Source organism: Zeugodacus cucurbitae, chromosome 3, assembly GCF_028554725.1.
Source record: "Zeugodacus cucurbitae isolate PBARC_wt_2022May chromosome 3, idZeuCucr1.2, whole genome shotgun sequence".
Taxonomy (NCBI): Eukaryota; Metazoa; Arthropoda; class Insecta; order Diptera; family Tephritidae; genus Zeugodacus; species Zeugodacus cucurbitae.
This window is the reverse complement of record NC_071668.1, coordinates 17,426,631-17,447,680: the sequence shown is the minus strand read 5'-3', so window position 1 is coordinate 17,447,680 and position 21,050 is coordinate 17,426,631. Positions and strand designations below refer to the sequence as shown.

The 21,050-nt window shown below is 33.8% G+C and overlaps 1 protein-coding gene across 1 annotated transcript in view; it reads right to left on the bottom strand.

The window, feature by feature from the left end:
* LOC105215047 (uncharacterized) overlaps positions 1–15,562 on the bottom strand; it is a 158,948-nt gene extending 143,386 nt beyond the window's left edge. Inside the window, exons 1-2 of the mRNA XM_054227637.1 lie at positions 15,437–15,562; positions 6,716–7,040 (exon numbers count right to left, since the gene is read on the bottom strand). The gene's annotated coding sequence lies outside the window, so the exon portion shown is untranslated. The remainder of the gene's footprint in view (positions 1–6,715; positions 7,041–15,436) is intronic.
* Positions 15,563–21,050: the final 5,488 nt, after the last annotated feature.

The following is a 21,050-nucleotide window of genomic DNA, read 5'->3' as shown; positions in this document are numbered from 1 at the left end:
AATACCATAAGTCCAAACTGGTTTGAGTATTTGCTTGTAAAGTAGGACTTTATTAAATATGGATAGAGCAGAGTTTCTACCCAATAGCCAATACATGTTTCTGTATTTTATTTCTAATTCTTCTTTTTTCTTTTTAACATGTGCGCTCCATCTAAGTTTTGTATCTAATGTCATACCCAAATATTTCGCAGTATTGTGATATGGTATTTGTACACCATTCATGTATAGTGGCATATATCTAATACTATTGTAAGTGAAATCCACATGTACTGACTTATTTTCATTTAATTTTATTCGCCATTTGGATGTCCATTCATATATTTTGTTTAAATGTTGTTGCAAGTTGACAATTGATGCAGTTTGCGTTCTTCCGACAGACAAAACAGCAGTGTCATCTGCAAATGTTGCTGTAGTGCAATTGCCATCGTTAGGTAGATCACACATAAAAAGTAGGTAGAGGATGGGACCTAACACGCTAAACAAACAAGGACAAACGCAGCAAATATTAAATACTAACCTCACATTTAAAAAAAAATATAAACCTCCAAACAAGTTCATAAAATTACCCAGCATTGAAGTATTGCTAAAGTTTAAATGAAAATATACCGTTCTCTATTAAATTTATTAACCTTTTAGTATTATATTATGTATGCAAAACAGCCTTAAGCTATAGGACAATTCCTTTATTATTTGGGTTAAACAAATTTACATTATGCCTACACACTGACGTCGGCGTATTAGTATGTAGAATAGTCAAGAAATGACAAAATCTCCTGATGGATGATTTGTTGACACTTCTTCTCCCAAACATTTTATAATTGCCTACTTCTTTTCTTGCTCATCACCCTCATCAAATATTTATTTCCATTGAATTAGCTACGCCGAAAACATAATAAAAATTTGTTTTGCGTCACTGGAGCCCTGTTGCCTTTGGGTGCATTGTGTATTCGTACAGCCGAATTGACGTCACATATATTGCTTGATAACTTCTTGTTTGAACAGTGCAGACGGCATAAGTGAAATTCTTAAGGAAATGAGGCAACACATCAGCGGATATATAGTGAGTTTTTTTCTCGGAAGTCATTGAAATTTAATAAGCCATTTGTTTAGCCCTGCATGTAATATGAGCAAACATTCTGCTTATGGCGACAAATTTTGCATATTTTGTTATGGCTTTTCATTTGGCTTATTGCGAAGTGAATAATTTTTTTGTAAGAACCCAAATTTTCTTATGCAAATATGTCTCAGTTCTTTATATAATTATATATGGCCAAATCCAATTGTTTTGTCCATTTTTTCCACTTTTAGACACAGAGTATTTACCTTATAGAAAGTTGGGTATGTCTTGGTCAAACATGGTAAAAGCTTTGACAATCATATTCAACACTTTCTGTTAATGGTAATGTTCGGCTGAACTTCAACTTAAACTTCCTTTAAAGCTTTCTTTAATGAGGCTAATATTCTCATGGAAATTCCTTCCTTGATTTCATCTATTAGTTCCACTCGATTAACTTCATGAGTCTTTTTATACACAAATTCTCGTATTGCTTTTTCTGAGTTCTTTCACTACTAAAATTATTTATAATGATGATGAGCTTTTTTATCTTTTGTATTTTTAAGATATTCCTCTTATAATAGTTCAAGTTCTGTAGTTTACTGGCAATATTCCGTCCTTATTATCCTTAACTCCATATTCTTGCATGTCTTGCATAACTAAACATTTATCAAGAGGTCTAGGGTCTTTTGAATTATTCTGAAGAACTGCCGGCAAAAATTAGTGAAGATGAATAAAAGGAAGAACTCATTTTTAACACAAGCCATAAGACCTATGTTATGTATATTTACTCTGACGTTAGAGAAAATTTTGAAATAGGAATGGAATAAATGTTCACTTGTTGAATTACTTCGGTTTGGGTTTTTTTTTCGAATTACCATTTATGATGTTTGGACTTTCGATAATTTGCAATCGACTTTCTCAAATCTGGTAGAAGTACTGTTCTTAATATTTTTCCAAATCTTGACCAAATATTTAGTCATTGAGTCCGCAGCGAATTCGATTTCGATACGATAAAGATTTTCGATCGAAAATATTCATGCAATCATTCATTCCGTCGATAAATGCTTTACAACAAAGTGAGAACGTAAAACTGTTTTATCGATATTTATCGACAATTGCGACCTACTTGATAAATTAAAATTTCTCTGCTTTTTGCCTCGATTTAAAAAGTTTAAAACTGATCTCCTCATCGAGTGAATTTACAGTTACTTAAATGCAGGGCCCACCCCTTGTTTTAGATATGCGTTGTACGTTTTTGTTGTTTGTTGTTTGCAAAAAATATTTATTTCGCCTGAGGCTCTTTGAGAAAATGATCTCGCTATTTCAAGGGGGACAGTTTTATAACGCTTTTAAACATCTTTATTTTTATACTCTCGCAACAAATGTTGCTAAAGAGAGTATTATAGTTTTTTTCACATAACGGTTGTTTGTAACACCCAAAACTAAACGAGTTAGATATAGGGTTATATATACCAAAGTGATCAGGGTGAAGAGTGGAGTTCAAATCCGAATGTCTGTCTGTCCGTCCGTCCGCTTGTGCAAGCTGTAACTTGAGTAAAAATTAAGATATCTTGATGAAACTTGGCACACTTATTTCTTGGCACCATAGGAAGGTTGCTTTCGAAAATGAGCAAAATCGGGCCACTGCCACGCCCACAAAATGGCGAAAACCGAAAACAGATAACCGCCATAACTAAGCCATAAATAAACCTATGGGAATAAAATTGTGTACAAAGGTTCGTACTATGAAGAGCGTATTTGGATATATTTCTTTGGAGAAGTGGGCGTGGACCCGCACGATACTAAGTTTTTTGTACATATCTCGTACACTACTTGAGCTATATCAACCAAACTTTCTAGAATCGTTTCTCTTACTACCTTATACAGTCCAAAAATGGAGGAAATCGGATTATAACCACCCCCTCCTCCCATACAAAAGTTATTATATATGGGTAAACACCAGAAATTTCATTATAAAGAAGGTACAGAAGGGCCTTCCCAAATTGGTATACAAAATTTTAAGTGGGTGTGGCTCCGTCAAAGACCATATCTCCGAAACAACTATACCAATATCAATGAGACTTGGTTTCTAATATTTTCCTTACATCCCAATGATATGTTGTGAAAATGGGGCAAATCGGTTCACAACCACGCCTACTTCCCATATACCAGAACTTTGAAGTCGACCTGAATAGTTTACTTTACAATATGTAAAGTAAGCACTAGTGATGATATCGGTGCAGAACTTTGCACAAATACTATGTTAATAGTGTGGCAGCACCATTCTAAATATCGCCGAAATCGGACCATAGGTTTTTAAGGCCCCATATATCGAACACGAGGACCTCGGTGCTTCTAACCTAATATTATGGTTTCCAACTTTCAATGGACTTTATACAATATATATGACGAATATGTGGGTCAAATTGTGTATTATATAACATAAATAAAGTTAAATAAATAAACTGCGAGAGTATAAAATGTTCGGTTACACCCGAACTTAGCCCTTCCTTACTTGTTTTAGTCTGTTTTTGTCTCTTGTCTCTAAAATACCCATTTAAAATATAATTTAGTTCGTCATCAGTAATTGTTTATATAAAAACTTCCAAATGGTTTATTTCCTTGAAATTTTCACAACTCACTCATCAACGGATAGATTTCGATCAAAATTTTCGATTTTACGGATTCAATGCTTCCGAGATTAGCGACTTCGATTAGCCGGGGAACGTATTTTATCTATGATATAATCGTAAATTTTATTTTCGATACGGTTTCATTGATCCTGACGTAAAATTTTTTGATCGTATCGAACAACTTTTCGATCGAAACGGATTCAATGATTAGGCCCGTAATCTAAGCTTTTCGTAGTAGTTGGTCCAACTAATATCTATATATATTATTTCCAATAATCATTCATGTCAAAAATTTTGAAAAAAAGCGCGGAGATCAAACTCTGATCATCAATATACTAATGAAATTCATTGGAATTTGTTAGAATTTCGCTAAAGGATAATTTAAAAGCACAAGATGACTGTAATACCAATTTCGGTTGAGATTATATGTGACATCAAAAATAGAATACATTTTTGTGGCTAACACTTCATATTAATACCTTGATACCACCAAATTCAAGCAGCTTTGCTCACAAAGCCAACTAAAAGGAATCACTCCAACCAAATCACATAGATTATGTGCTTACACATCATTTATTCATGTTTGTGCATATTACTGGTATCCACAAGAGCCAAAACATATCTATATAGAAATTGCGCTTGTACCTGTGTTATTAACGTGACATGAAATTTCCTAGAATTACTTAGCTGTGAGCTTGTAGTTCTGCAACACCTGTTGCTGAGGTTCGTTATGAAAGTTCAAGGGTTATGTTCACTTTCGCCAAATACATGCTTATGTACCTATGTACATATGTATATAAACAGTTATTGTTACATATTTTTATTTGGCTCTTTCACACTTATACATATTTAGAAATATGAATACGCGATTTTATATGCGCATGAGCCAAAAATCCACAATACCTGCCAGTGTACATATGTACATATACATCAACATTGCATACATATTCATTTACAAACACTATAATGAATATGTTCAGTGGAATTACAAATATAAATAATACAAAAACAATAGCTTTTTGCTTAAAAGTCCTCATAAGCCATTTGTGTTTAGCTATTTTTAGAAACTTGTGTGACTAAACACCATTAGCCAGTATTTAATAATAGAAATTTACTTGTTTTGCTATTGGATCTTTGATTAGGAAATAAACTTGTTGTTGTTATGGCCGGTTATCAATGTCATAACAAGTAGTTGATCGCTTGTAATGGTTGTAATTTAATTAAGCGGACATGTGGTTCTTGGAAAGGATTAAATATATCATCGGCTTGCCTAAACTAATTTATATAAAATTTAATTGTAATTTACTTCTGGTACTCCAAGTGAACTTTAAAGTTACTACTTCATACAATTTATTACAAGGAATAAGATCATAAGTCGATTGAGAAGACACCTAGCATTATATAAGAAAAATAATTTAGGTTTATCTAACGCAGTATTTTTCCTACATTCGTAAAGTTTTGCTTCCAACTCATACTTCTTGGAATCAGATTTCTAAGCAATAATTAATTTTCTAGACATTTGGTTTAGCATCTCCTTTTATTTGTCGTTTTGGCCTCAGTAATTTACCTTTCGAATAAGGGAAAAAGTTATAAAGCGTTTTTCGAAAGAGACACAACAAAAGTAGATGGATAGGGACAGCAAACGACGCCATGTTTTTTCCGCTCTTTTGACATTTCTCTTCAGTAAGGGTTGCCATTTCATCATGGAAAGTTATACGATCCAACAATGAGTCGAAATTATTAAAATTTACTATCGAAATTTGGAGTCAGTGGGCTCTAAATTTAAGAGCGCTATGTCCTACGCAGCGGTGAGGCCCATTTCTAGCTGAATTAAAGATGTGGTTTATGGGCCGGCGGCGTCATTGGGTCGTACTTCTTCTGTGATGATCAAGACCGGCACGTTACTGTGAATGGGAATGGCTACCGCTCAATATGATAACCGATTATTTCTCACCCAAATTGGCTAATATGGACTTGGTCAATATATGGTGCCAACAGGACGGCGCCACAAGCCACACAGCGAATGTCTCAATCGATTTATTGAAAACCAAGTTTGGTGAACGTGTTATCTCACGAAATGGCCAAGTCAATTGGTCGCCTCGGTCGTGCGATTTTACGCCTTTGGACTATTTCCTGGGGGGCTACGTCAAATCTATGGTCTATGCCAACAAGCCAGCGACATTTGATGGACTTCGTGCGAATCGACCAATTTATGCTTGAAAACCGTCTAAAATTGGGTTCAGCGTCTAGACTTCTGCAAGCGTGCCAGTGGTGGTCATGTAAAATAAATCGAGTTCCATACATAATGACATCGAATGTGCTTTCACAGGAACTATTTAGCGTTCTTATTGAAAAAACCCTTTATTTGTGTTTATATGTATCTATAATTTTGCCTACTCCCATTAATGTAAATACTCCCTAATATATATACTTCATTCGTTCGAATATATGTAAGTTAGCTTGATATAGCGAATTATCTTAATGAACCAAGAAGAGTATTCTACCTTCAATAGCGATTTTGTTCCTCATCTGCCTCTACTTACATTATACTTCCACTCTATCAAATCGTCTTAACCATTGCTATGGTATCCTGAATAATTAAGTCTATTCACCACTTTTGTAATCAAATTATTTTAATTTACATATTAACGGCCTATTTTTCCGTAGTACATATTGATAACATTAAGAAGCATTGGAAATAATATGCCTGTTAATGTGAGAATGGGTCGCAACAAACCATTGGTATTCGTTTCCTGATTCAAAAACTCAACTCAATTCAAAGTTGATTTAACTACAATTGCATATTTTTTTTCAATATTATTCCAACAACTAAGAAATATGGTATGAATTTATAGCTGATTTCCGGTTGCAATAAATTTTTTAATATTTTAATTTATGCATTTCTTTGTAGTTCACTATGTTACTATTATATTATTATATTATTATTTTTATCAAAATTATATTCTTATTTTTAGATATATATATTAATATAAAAGTTAAATAATATGACTTTCTTTTTACTCACCTCACTTTTACATTTATCGCGCTGCTCATGTAGTTTCTTATTCCATTTTCTGCACAACCCGTTCGTGAAGACATGCAAATATGGTTGTTCTGAATAAGTCGTTTCCGTTTTTCTTTTCACTTTTTGTTTACATACATCAGAATGAGTTTCTCTCTTTTTTTAGATTTCACAAACTTTTCTTCTCTTTATGATGAAATATTTTTTGTTTTTATGTTCGGTTAAGTTATTTTTTTACGATTTATAGATGATTTATTTTCTTATTTAAATGATATACATATGTTTTCTATGTGTTTAACACTTTGAAGAGGTCACTTTTTGTTGTATTCTGTAACAGTTGAAAACATTTTTTTTCTTATCAAATGATCATATTATATAATTTAGCACAAATTGTTCAAAAAAAAAGTGGAAAAGCGCACATATAGAAGATTTTCTTTATTAAGAGGAATTTGAGAGCACACTATACTTTACCAGTATACCACCAAACCGAATAAAATGTATATTGGGCCTAATCACTGAATCCGTTTCGATCGAAGAATTTTACGTCATTGAAACCGTATCAAAAATAAAATTTACGATCCCATTGAACTCAGTTACTGACTTGAAAAAATTCATTCCGCGGCTAATAGATGTCGCTAATTATGAAATCATTGAATCCGCAAAATCGAACATTTTTGTCGAAATCCAGCCGTTGGTGAGTGAGTTGTGGAAATTTGAAGGAAATAAACCATTTGGAAGTTTTTATATAAAACAAGAAAAAACGTTAACTTCGGCTGTACCGAAGCCAATATACCCTTCACAGGTACATTTCTTTTAGTAACTATGTGTTTAAGCAAATCTAAAGACGTAAGAAAAAGTAAGTAAAAGAAAGAAAACGTTTTACTAATTCTTTTTAGCCGGGTTGTTTGCTAGAAACATTAAGGTTATATAGTTAACCGATGTGAACAATTTCTTCGAAGATTATTTTTATTACCTTAAGCAGTAATCCATGTCAAATTTCGTGAAGATACCACGTCAAATGCGAAAATTTTCCATACAAGCCATTAATTCCGATCGTTCGGTTTGTATGGCAGCTATATGCTATAGTGAACCGATCTGAACAATTTTGTCGGAGATTAAATTATTTCTATGAACAATAACTCACACCAAATTTCGTGAAGATATGTAGTAAAATGCGGATATATATGATATAGTGGTCCGATATCGGCAGTTCCGACAAATGAGCCACTTCTTGAAGAGAAAATGACATCTGCAAAATTTAAAAACGATATCTTAAAAACTGAAGGACTAGTTCGTATATATACAGACAGACGGTCATGGCTAAATCGACTCAGTTCAACATACTGATCATTTATATATATATTTTATAGGGCCTCCGACGCTTCCTTCTGGGTGTTACAAACTTCGTGACAAACTTAATATACCATGTTCAGGGTATAAAAAATAAATTAAAGATGTTTAAAAGCGATAGCCCTCGAAATAGCGAAATAATTTTCTCAAAGCGCCTCAGGCGAATTAAATATATTTTTGAAGAACTTTTACAATAGTTAAAGGTCAGTTTAAATTTTTTTTAACAAATCAAAAAGCACTGACCCTTTATCAGATTTGTCTCATTTGTCGATAAAGCTCGATAAAACAGTTTTAGGTTCTCACTTTGTGGTAAAGCAGTTTATCGAATGAATGATTGCATGAAAAATTTCGATCGAAAATCTTTATCGTATCGAAATCGAGTTCGCTGCGGTTTCAATGATTAGGCCCGTTGTCTCTTTTTCCCCCTATGACGAACTTATTTATTTCCGCCATTTTATTTTTTATAAATTTTTTAATCGTAAATTTCCATCAATTCCATCTCGCACTGGATCAACAGTCTTTTACGCCTTTAGAAGCTGGTAAATACTAGTTGAACAAATATTATATTGGAAGATAGAGCTAAAGTATCTGTTTATTATCACTGCAAACTTTTTGTGACTTTTTTTTACAGTTACTTTACTTTTTCAGTCACTTTTCGAATCACGATATTTCAAGCTTGTCACACTTTGTTGGGTTAATCACCAGTGCTAGATAAAATCCGATTAAAATTTCAAACATACTCTTATAGATTGAACTTGAATCTTATTGACAAATGAGTTCTTAGCCGTTAAAAAATACATATTTTTTATTATTCTCTATCTAAAGTTCAATCCACTTTTACTCAACTTTCTTTCATTCAACTCACATCCTTACCTTCACCAAATCATCTGTTATTTTCTACGATTTTTAAACCGAAAATAAACAAAAAAACTAAATGATAAATTTCTCCGAAAACTAAAAATACGTATTATCCACCAAAACAAAAGCACAATTTATTGGTAAACCGCAGGAAAGTCAACTGACGGCAACGGTTGAGCTTATCTTATGAGCGACTCGTAGTCACGCGAATGCCAAGTGGGCGACAAAAAAGCCTTAAGCATGCAAAAATTCACCAACACTAATACAAACACATTACGGAGCAAAAAAAAAAAAATTCATGATAAAACCAAAACGTTTTGAAGCCTCAACACTTGACAGAATTTATGTGCCTGTATTGGTGAGAGAGAGCGCGCTGTGGCACACGCCGGCTATGGTTGGCAAGTGTTGAGGCGAGTGGTAGGCAGGCAGGTTACAAAAAATGTTTTTTTTTTCATTAGTTAGTGTGTTAATGTTGCGCTGATGACGTTTGAGCCAAACTCTCCATTACCAAAAAATAAAAACAAAAAAACAAAAAAGCGAAAGCCCACTCGAAAAAATTACTTTATTTATATATACGATGTGTATATAATTGCATTACTTCACTTCACACCATTCCGCAGCTCCTCAATTGCAGCTGTTAGCGCACTTTTTCACCACACTCACATGCAGACTCTCATGCACGTATCATGATCGTCACTCAACTGCGCAACTCCTCGCTGTCGACACTGTTTGACTGTTCTTATGTGTGGTGCTACATTGCGTATGAGTAACATTCTCTCAACAAAATTGAATTGAATGAATAAATGAGTTGCTGACTTTGAGTGGGCTGACGTGTGCTACTTGTGGGTGTTTGAGTTGTGTTGTTGTATTAGTGATTATTTTGTACGGTCTATATTAGTAATTGAAATGTTGCTATAACCGGCGGTTCGAGACTATATGATATCTACGGAATTTATGTTTTTAATAAACACATGTAATAGATATTAACTGTAATAAGTGGTATTGTTAGTAGATTTTGAATAGAAAAGCTAGCTTAATTTGAAATATGTCTTATTCAATATAATAATATAATAATTGTACGGTTTCACTTTAAATTATAAAAAAGAGGTTATGAAGAAGATACTTGGCGGTTTCAGACAAATCGTTAGCATTTTCATTTAAATTAATTAATGCTACTTGATCTTTCTCTGGTAATCTACTTACTATGATTGAATTAATCTATACTGACCCTAGATCGAAATTGTCTCTCCAGCAGTGGCGGATCCACGGGGGGAGGGGGGTCGGTTTTGGTGTTAAAACACCCCCAAAACACATCAAATTATAAGCAATTATAATAAGTTAGAAGATTTTTGTTGTTATTCATATAATTCGAACTTTCTGCATATTTGTACAAGCTCAGCGATTAATTGAGGATTACACGGGATCTCACATTCCATGTTATATTTTCCTTGGTTTCTGAAAGAATTCTTCTAGTATTTCATCAACTGACTGATCAATATCCCTATGAATATTCATTGATGCTAGACCATTAAGCCTATCTTGACCTGTCGTTTTTCGTAAATAGGTTTTAATTTTCCTTAAACTTGAAAAACTTCTTTCCGGTGATGCTATTGAAATAGACAATAACGCTAATATGCGTAAAATCTTTGAAAACATTCCCAAAAGACGTTTTGTTCACTGCTTCTAAAGCTTCTAGAGCATTCCGAAAATGCTTGCCTGAAGTTCGCTGTTTCCACATTTTCACCTCCGCAAGAAAGTTTTGTTCTGAACCCCTTTCATAAAAAGAAAATATTTCTCGCGCTTTTTTTAGCGTCAAATTAGTTCTTTGGGAAAAATACAAAAAAAAAAAAAAACGTGTCCTATTATAACTGAATTTTCGCGAGGGAACTGCTATATTAAAAATACGTTGAGTAATAAAACTTTTCGTAAACCCCCCCCCCCCCCTTAAAAAAAATTAGCTGGATCCGCCACTGCTCTCCAGTATCCATTCGGTTTTGCATTTTTGTTTCTTCAACTTAGTTATTTAATCAACAATCGTAGTGACGAAATGCTGAATTTATTTTAAGAACGAGTAAAGATTAAAGTATTTTCAGTATTTATTATTGAATTTTACCTGCTTTAAAGTCATTTATAAAATTAATTCCAGCTTATTTTGCACAACATGATTTAATTATCTAATTCTCAAAAATTGTGCTATCATTAGCACTCAAGTGCTCATATTTGCATAAATTACTGCATTTTATATGGAAAGTTGTGGTTATCTACCTATCAGCGCAGACATGCAAATGGCATTTAAGTTGAAAACTTTTTCTTGTCTGCGTATTTAGCCACATTCGGTTATCATCCATATTTATAACATATAATTTTAGCACGCGTTGTTGTTGTTTTTATTTGCTTTTCACAAAAGGTGTTGCTTAACTGAAAATGACAGTGGCGAACCGCAATTGGCATGCAACGTGTTATATTTATAACGCGAACATTAACTAAATTCGTACGCGAATTATGTAAAAGAATACCAAAATTTAACATTCAAAATTAATTTGGGAGACAAAATCATTGTTTTTTCGAGAGAGACTTTAGAGCTTATTGCGTTTAGAATTTGGAGTTTAGAGCGTCTTACAATATCAAACTACATAATTATAGAATAATTATAATATTTATATGGATTATGTAGTAGATATTAGCTGTCATCGATTGGCTAACTGCTATAGACAAACCAATCGAACAAACTTTCCAAATTTCCATACAAACTGGCAGCACTGAAATCGAATTGTATATACTTGGTCACACTGAACTCTTCAACCACCGTCTATGTCTAACGTTTTCTGCAACAAATTTTAAAGTTTTTTATTCAATAAATTCAATACAAAAATACTGACGATTTATCTTCGCCTGCCCTTTTCAATTTAAAATTTTTACCAAACGATGGCAGCTATTGTTGTGGTTTTGTCAATCTTTTTTGAAATCACTCTATCATAAAACCCATGAAGTCAATAATGTATTCGAAATTTACTGCAATATCTGCTTATAAGGCAAGTTTCTAAATATTAATCATAATAAAGGTTTAGAGTAAGTAGGGTGCTTTGTTAAAAAATCAATTTTAGCATTAAATTTCTTACTGCTCTCAGACAAAGTGGCTAAAGTAATTCTTTAGAAAGTCGTTTTTCTAGTAACTTTTCAAAAATTGCTTTCAATTAATGCCTAAACATTTTCCATTTAGCCAAGTATCATCGGGTTTGCGCATCTAATGTTGCCATCGTTTTTAATATCAGATATAAACTTTTTACCGTATGACTGCTTAAATCAACTCTCTCCAATAAGAACTTTTCTGTTTTCTTTGTAATTAACCAATTATGAACGGTTGTACTCCGTGTATGGTATATACAAATAATTCATTATAATTTTTTCCTGAACATGATTTGAGAGTTTACGGATTTTCATTTTTTACGACATAGAGATCAATATCAATATTTAGAGATGAAATGTGTACATTACCAACAGAGCTCGATTATTTTTTTTTCTTGTAGTTGTTGAGAGTCGGATCGGCAGCATATAGGTTGCTAATATAACTTTAATAGAGACTAAGCTTAGGTGAAGTATGCATTGAGCTATCCAATACACTTCACACAAAGAGAGGTGATGTTATTCCGTTTAAGTGGGACAGAAAATTACCCGTGTAAAAAATCAGATTTTTATACAAAACTCATTATTAGTACCAATTTCTATATACAGTGGAACTTCTCAAACTGGAATCACCATAATCCTCAAGTTATAGAATTTTTTATTAAAAAATAAAATTAAAAAAAAAAAAACTTTAAAATATAGATTTCTACACAGTTTTATTTATTTATTTCGCAAAAAGTTTTATGAACTCGCGTTAAAACATGTATTTTGTAATTTTGCTTCTTCCAGCTTGCTATTGTTTAGCTCTTGACGTCTGTATCCCAAGCCTATATTACATGATTTATGCAATCCTTAAGTGTAATATCATTTTTTTGTTTTCCGCCATATGATATAGAAAGACTCTTTTGTCTCGATAGTAAAATTTTAAATTTTGTACGATATCCTGGTAGAAAAATTCTATTTATGGAAGGGAATTTCTAAAGGGTTCAAATTATGGAGAGCTTCGAGTTAAGGAAGTTTGAGTTATGGAAAGAAATTTGTATGAAATTTGAATTCTAAACGCTATTGCCACTCCAAAACTTCGAGTTATGGGGATTTTCGAGTTATGGAAGTTCCATTGTATACACCTATTTCTATATATTCGTACAGTGAGAATTTACAATGCTGTTTTTGTTGTAAAAAGTAAAAGTAATTTTAGTATTGAAATTGTTGCAACCTTTTCACTGGCTTTCAAATCTATAAAATTTGAATTTTTTTCATTTAAACCTAAATTAGAATTTATTTAATTCAATTAACAGCAATGTATTTGTGACGTATTGTCGTATGAAATGTTGTATTTATTGCAAAAAAGTATACAATTAAAATGAAAAATCAGTGTAAAACCATGTAAAAATGGTAACTGAGAGGTGTACAAAAGCACCGTGTAAAAATGAGATCAACTTCGTACTAAAGATATGAAAACAGAAACTAATATAAAGAGGAAATATATGCTCTTGCTTTAATTTTTAAAGTTGCTTCAAGAGAGATTAATCTTTCAAATCGGTGAATAGTGCCGTAAGAAGTAACTATTTTAGTTTTTTTTTCTTTGGACCTTAATTTATTGGAAAAAAAATGAATTTATATATGGCACGAGAATAGAAAGTATATGTGGAGACTCATATTAGTTTTAGTATGCAGGCGATTTTATATTTTCTCGACAATTGTCCTTATTTCATAATGCCACAGTTGGATCTTCGGAGACATCGCTTGCACCAGTTAACCAACTGATGCGAGTTCTCACAAAAAATTCTTTAGCACTGTTTGAGTTTCTATATAGAGCATAGCATCGCTTGAATTAATAATTTTCACCTAGACATTGAGACGCATCACACAACCGCAATCGATTCAAAGCGCAACTCACTGCTTCAATAAAAGCTACAGCTGTGCAACGCCACTGGACGACGGACGAAAGTGGTCATAGAAAATAAATGAAAATAAATAACAAAACAAAATGCCCACACAAATTGACCGTACGAGTTATGGCTATTGCAACAACGAGAACAAAAACAACAGCAAGTAACCAACACAAGCCTCAACGTGGTAGGTGGCCACACAATGAATGAATTGCCAAAGGTGTAACTGTTGTTTTCGCTGCCACTGCCGCTGCTGCTACTGCTGCTGCGCATCAACTTACGCAAATACGCGAACATTGTTATTGCGAAGTATGGAGCAAGCACACACACACATACACTAGGTGCTTAAGGGCGTATGAGCAACCGCACCGCACAGTTAGCAGCAGCAGCGATGGCGATGCCACAAAAGCACAGCGGAGGTGAAAAATTATTGCATTCGTGGCATCGAATTGATAAGTTAAAAATAGTAAGACGGGAAGTATGTATAAATATATCTGGGTAACGGTGCTTTCACGGACTATTGTGGCTTGAAAGGTTACCTGTGTGCCTGCCCGTGGGCACATGGCTTGGGTTTCACTTGAGTTTCTGTGCTTGTATGTATTTATTGGCAAATATATGCAGTGGTGGGCGTTAGCGATGACGATGATTGTGGTGATTTGCAGATATTTTAGGAGAATAATGAATAGCAAATCAGAGCAACCCTACACGCCGTGGCGAGCTGCAGTGGAGTTGTATAATGTATAAAATAACACTTTCCCTGAGTAAAGTGTGTGTAGCGCAGCTGGCATGGCGAAATTAGCTGGCAAGCTGAGTTTCTGTTTCTGTTTCTGTTTAGGTGTGAGTATTTTAGGTGTGTAAACGCGTTAGATTTCACAGCTGCTGCTAATGTGTTGTTGAGTTTTGCAGTTTTTGTTACATATTTTATATTGGAGATATGAAATTTGTTGTAAATTTAACGGAAATATTCACACTTTTAAGAAAAAATACACTTAGTAGTAAGTACTGCCACTAATCAAAATGTTTACACTACGTACTGTTGACGTTGACATTCGAACGCGTTCGGCCACTTGACTTCAGCTGCCTTTTCCACTACTCCAGCTGCTAACTTTTCACACAATACAACACGAGCCAGCCCGTGTACACCAACAGAACTTAATACGTCATCACCGCACAGACACAAGCGCAATGTTGCACGCACACAATAAAAAGCTGAATACACTTACAGCAACTTTGTGGGCTAGAATTTTTGTAGGCACACACACTCAAATTCGAACCAAAAATAATAATAATATTTCAAAGTTATTCGCCAAACACCACAATATTGTTAATATTGTTTAAAAAATTCAGTTTCAGCCCAAAACTATGCTATGTTTTTTCAACACTCATGCTTTAAACACACACTTATTCGCTTGTATATGTGCGCTTTTCCACTTTTTTCCAAAAAAAAAACCATTTCTGTCAATTTTTTCCCACTTTATATATATATGATTTATATGCCGACCTTTGTATTCGTACGTACACTTTCGTTGAAAATTTGGCATCAACCGAAGGACTGCTCATGTCCTACTGAAACATCAACGAATGATTTTATTTGGTGAGCTATAAGCAGCAGTGAGCAGCAAACGACTCTACATATAGTCGCACAACAAAACCGTGACGACTCTCTACTTCGTGCGCAGCGAGCAGCGACTACGTTAACTATGTATTTGTTGTATCAAATTGCTGTTCGGTATCTTGTAGCGCGATAACAGCACACTCACGCACCGCATCGCAAATGCCAACAACAAGAATTCTACTTTGTATACCATATACTGTTTGTCAGCGTGAAGTCGTGGTTAGAATATACACATATATACATATATAGGGCCGGTAGGAAAAATTAAGGCAAAAAACTGTGTCTCTTGAAACCTATTGATTTAACTTCTAAATGTTTTTTTTAATGTAATTACTCCTATTGATTCGTCTATAATCGCCTGCTTGTCAAAGTGCGCTAATTCTATAATTGGTTTGTTGAAAATAATTGAATTTTAAGGGGGTCATCCCATATGACGGTCTGTATTTAGTGATTTTTAGAATTTTTTCTACGATCAGTAAATAGATAGGTTTATTATAATTTATTAACATATATTTCGACAGTATAAATATACATTTTAAACTACAACTATTGAGCAGAACATGAGTTATAGCGTTCTGAACACCTGGTCGAAAAAATGAGCTCGCACTTCCTCCACGATACCGGTTGATTGGCTTATCGGAAACGAAAAAGTTAGCGGAGTTTTAATCTGTAAGCTTAAAGGCATGGAACGCACGACGATAAAGTGAATACACCACAAATTGGATTTGTAGTAGTTTTTTGCTATAAAAAATCGAATTTTTTGGAATCTATAAATAATAATATAGCGTTCCATGCGTTTACATGTAAATTTTAAGTCATTCAGTCAAGCCGTTTTTGAGATACGATGGAGGAAAGTTTTTAAAACACGGTTTTGAGAAAAACTCGTTCAAAGTTTCCAGCTGCCAACTGAGCGCTTCGGACAGCTCCGTCTTGTAACTGATGTATTTTTAAAAAGACTTTGAATTTCTGAAAATCACTTTACTGCCGTATTCTAGACATGTTTAGTAAGCAATTTATGATAAAAAAAATGTTTTTTGAGTTCATCACATGAGATGACCCCCTTAATAATATTATAGATTTTTTCATTTTACGTTATTCCATATTTTTGAATAATTATATACCACAGATCCTTAAGCCTGGGTATATTGAAGAAGTCAAAACATCCATAATTCCATTTATTTCATTCACAATTGTATAAATTTGTCTAAAATCTGTAAAATAAATCTTGGTAGCATCGATACTCTCTTGTAACAAATTTCACTCGCTAAGTTCGTCGTTGCTTCAAACGACTCTTGTTTAGATTTATTTTACTTCACAATCTGTATGCAAAAAACTTTGTAATATTCCCTGCTGGGTGCTCACTAATATATAAATATATACCCATATATAGGAAAATCTATATATGTGTGAGTATTTGTCTGCGTGAATTATTCGGCATCCGCAGGCATGCGATGAAAGCTCGCGCTTACTCGTATTTATTTATATATGTATGTATAAGTACAAATTAAAATATACATATCTATGTATGGTTTTCGAGTACTTCGCTTTTGGAGCTTTTATTACGTAGCTTATTGAATTTTCACTTATGCGTTATGAATGGAAGCGTGCACTTAGGCTGTTACTGATCAGTGTTGTATTGTAGCTTTTTTGCGCAATTTTCACAACTTTTGTTGAGAATTATAGGCTTTTTATATTTTTGTTATTTCGAAATTTTTTGGTATAAGGGAATATTTGGTACGGTAGTTCTCGGTCAATCTATTGTTGGCATCAGTACTTTTTAGTCGGCGTATTCAAGTGAAGTAATATTTTTTGTCTAGAATAACGATGACTAAGATGCTAGCTAACTCAGTGACAACACATTTCAAATCGGACTCCATTTACTGACATGCTGATAAATTTTTTTTTCTGATCAATGAAAGTATGATTGACGGCTTCCAGTTGCAATAGAATCAAGCGACAATCCTTTCAAAATAAATAGTGATAGCTTCATTACTCCCGACATTGATGAAGACAGCAAATAGTTTGTCAGTGATTCACTCACTAGGAGCTCGGCCTAGATCAGTTCTGTTAAAAGATTGAATAAAAGAGTAATTTTGATTGGTTTAGTGAGAAGTATTGGTACTACTTATTTCACATTATTTTCTGCTAAATTTTGAAGAGACCCGGAAATCATAAATAAGTAAATGAGATCGGATAAAGAATAATTATTAATATCTTCCCAAATTATTTCTCTTTTATTTCTCTTTTAAGTTATACTATATATTCCGAGGTGCGCGAAAATGTGGAAATTTTCATTTTCTGTAGAGGTATGTAGCCACATTTTTATTGAATACTTGGTATACATAGTACATGCATAGTACAATATCTAATCTGTAAAATCAACTCAAGAACATAAAAAATACTGATAATTGTCAAAGTAATGACATTTTACACAAATCGCGTTTTTTTTTTCAAAGAGACTTGCAGTGACTACGATTCCAGTCCATCAGCTCAACTGAAAGCATAAAACCAACCAACTTCATTAGTATGTGATGATCTTGAACAATTCATTGAACTGAGTAAAAAAATGTCTGAAAACGGGGACGATTTTCTCAAAAAGGCTACTTTTTTGATCCCAAAATGTAAACGAAAAAATGAAATCGTTCAAGGACATGGCAAATAAATCACGAACAATTTGAAGAATTGAAATCGGTTGAAAACTCTTTCAGCAAGATCGTTTTCCGAAAAAGATTCGCGATAATCGCGTTTAAAGTTCCAAGTAGACTTTTGCCTAGTGTAGCGGATCCATATGCAAAACACTATAAATTCGCTTCTACTGCTTAAATTTCTATAAAAAATCTTTGAGATAACATTCTTAAGAACGTATATTTTAAGAAAAAATAATAAAAAAATTGCTTTTTTACCGTAATCAATATGTACATATATACATATACCAGTGTGAATTTTCAATAAATCTACTTTTTTATTCGATGGTTAATACTTTCAACAATATCCTGTGAAATCGGTAAGGTCGTATCTTGAATAGTTTTTGAATGGCAGAGTCCCAAAGAGCGACCGCTCGCAGGAATAAGCAGCCATAGTCGAAACATTAAACGCGTTTTTCTAAAAATGACATATCTCACAGCTGCTGACATCATAACTCAACGAGAAATAGACCGATCGACTTCAAATTTCAACTAAATGTTCTTGAATATATTTACTCTACAATAACCAACGATCTATTACAATTTGACATTAATAAACTGCAATTTTTTTCCTAAAAAACGACATTTTTTTCAGAAGTACGTCATTTTGTTAATATTTGATAAAAATGGTAGGTCATTGTATAGGAAATATCTTCATCTTTAATACCCTTTTTAAATTTTTTTGTTTGAGCTACTCATTCGGCCGGAGTCATGTCAGCAGTTGGGGAATTTTTTTTTTGAACCTCCCAAGACAGCACATAACTCCTCAAATTTTTGTAAAAAAAATCTTAAAATATAGCTGAAAATATGCCTTATTATGTCTGAAAAACTTCGAAAGATTCAATCGAGTACTTTCTTTAAAAAAAAGTTCATGCCCCCCTTGTATAGCCCCTTAATTAAATGCTGTAATGATTTAAATTCCTATCTGGACCATTTAATAATTTTTTTATTTTATCCCCAAATTTTCTTCTAAATTGTCATATACCTTCATTTTCGTTAATATTTTGAGTTCATTAATCTGCAATGACAGTTGATTTACCAAGCACGTGATCACTTAATTTCCGCTATTTTCTTGCCGCAGTAACTTCATTAATTTCGACGCTATTGTTGTTGCTCGTTAACTAGACTACATTGTATAGAAGAATATTAAGTCAAGTTCACATGTACCTAATTAACCATTCGCATGTAAAATTGTAACTTCACGTAGCTATACATATGTCTCTCGTAAGTATGTATGTGTGTTGAATTACAAGAGATTCTACGGCAAATTATATATACAAACAAATTCAGAAAGCTTTTCCACCAACTAAAAGCTGCTAAGCCACATCGATTTTTCACACTTTATTCGCTGTCATTCACAAAACAAGCAGCAGAGCTAATTGCAAGCGTATATGTGGCTATGGATATATATATGTACATATAGCAGACAACAACAACGATAGCGAATGCGTGTAATAATCAAAAAAGGTAGGCAAGCAAATGAGCGTAAGCATGAAACCAACACCATAACAATCGAGTTAACAGATGATAGCTGCAATACACACACACACATGCATACATTCATACATACAAACATAGATAATTTCTAATAAAATACCGATATACATAATGCATACATACAAACAATGGCGCATAACAACAAGTTAACGTGCAACAGTTTGATAGAGAGTCTTGCAGAGCATTTATGTATATATACATATGTATGTATCTAAGTGTGTGTGTTGTCCTGCAACCAACAGACGTGGTATTGGTTAAGTTACAACAACCACAAGCCACACTTGGTGGAGCATGCGCACTATAACCAGAGAGCTTGACTACCTTATCGCTCAATCGCTCGCTCGCTGGCTGTCCGACTGGCATGCAGCCTGTCTCAGTGTCAATGGCAGCCTGTTGCCTGTCGCCCGCTTGACGCCTGCCTTGTGGTTCTCCAGCGGGCACACCACACTCTCGCCCACTTTTGCCTTCTCGCGGTCTCTCAGCAGCTGGCACTGGGCATGTGGGTGGCGTAAATAGGCGCTGATAACGCGTAAAAAGTAGCTTAAGAGTGCACACTCTACAGTGAAGGCACGAAGTCTGTATATTAGGGGCACAAACGTTGCTGACTACGCGCAGTTATTTACATACATACCGTACATAAATGTGCCCATGCGTGATAAACTCATAATGGGCGCTCGTAAATTTTCGAATGTTGATGACATTCACATACCTGTGCGGGCATTTCTACACCGATGCATACATATATAAATGTACTCGCGTACTTGCGGTTAGCATCCTTAATAACTATAAAAATTATTGCTTACTCATATTCATAAATGCCATTGGCTTTGCACGAGTATACATATTTTGCATTTCATAATTTTTATGCGGTTCACTCATTATGTGCTTGTTAAAGGCGACAATTTGCAGCTTTGCCTCTATCTCAACCACTGCCACATACATACATGTGTATACATGTAGATATGGTATGTATATAATTGTTTTTTGGTAACTTTTGTGGTAAATGTTATCCTGTTGCAATGCTGTGGTTGAGTGTAGTTAGCTCTCAGGTTATCCAATTTTAAGTTCTTCCGCTCTGGTCTGTGTCATGTTGCACCAAAATAGAAGACATGTGAACATATGTACGTATGTTTGTATTCAAGTAAGTTTCTTGTGGTTAAATTAAACAGTTTCACACTAATTTCCAAGTAGTGTAGACGATAAGCCCAAATACAGGTATTGGACTGTCAACAGGTATTGGTGCATTTGATAGTCAGGGATGTGAAAATTTGCAGATTTCAGTCAAAAACACACCAGTCTCATACTAGATCTAAAAAAAG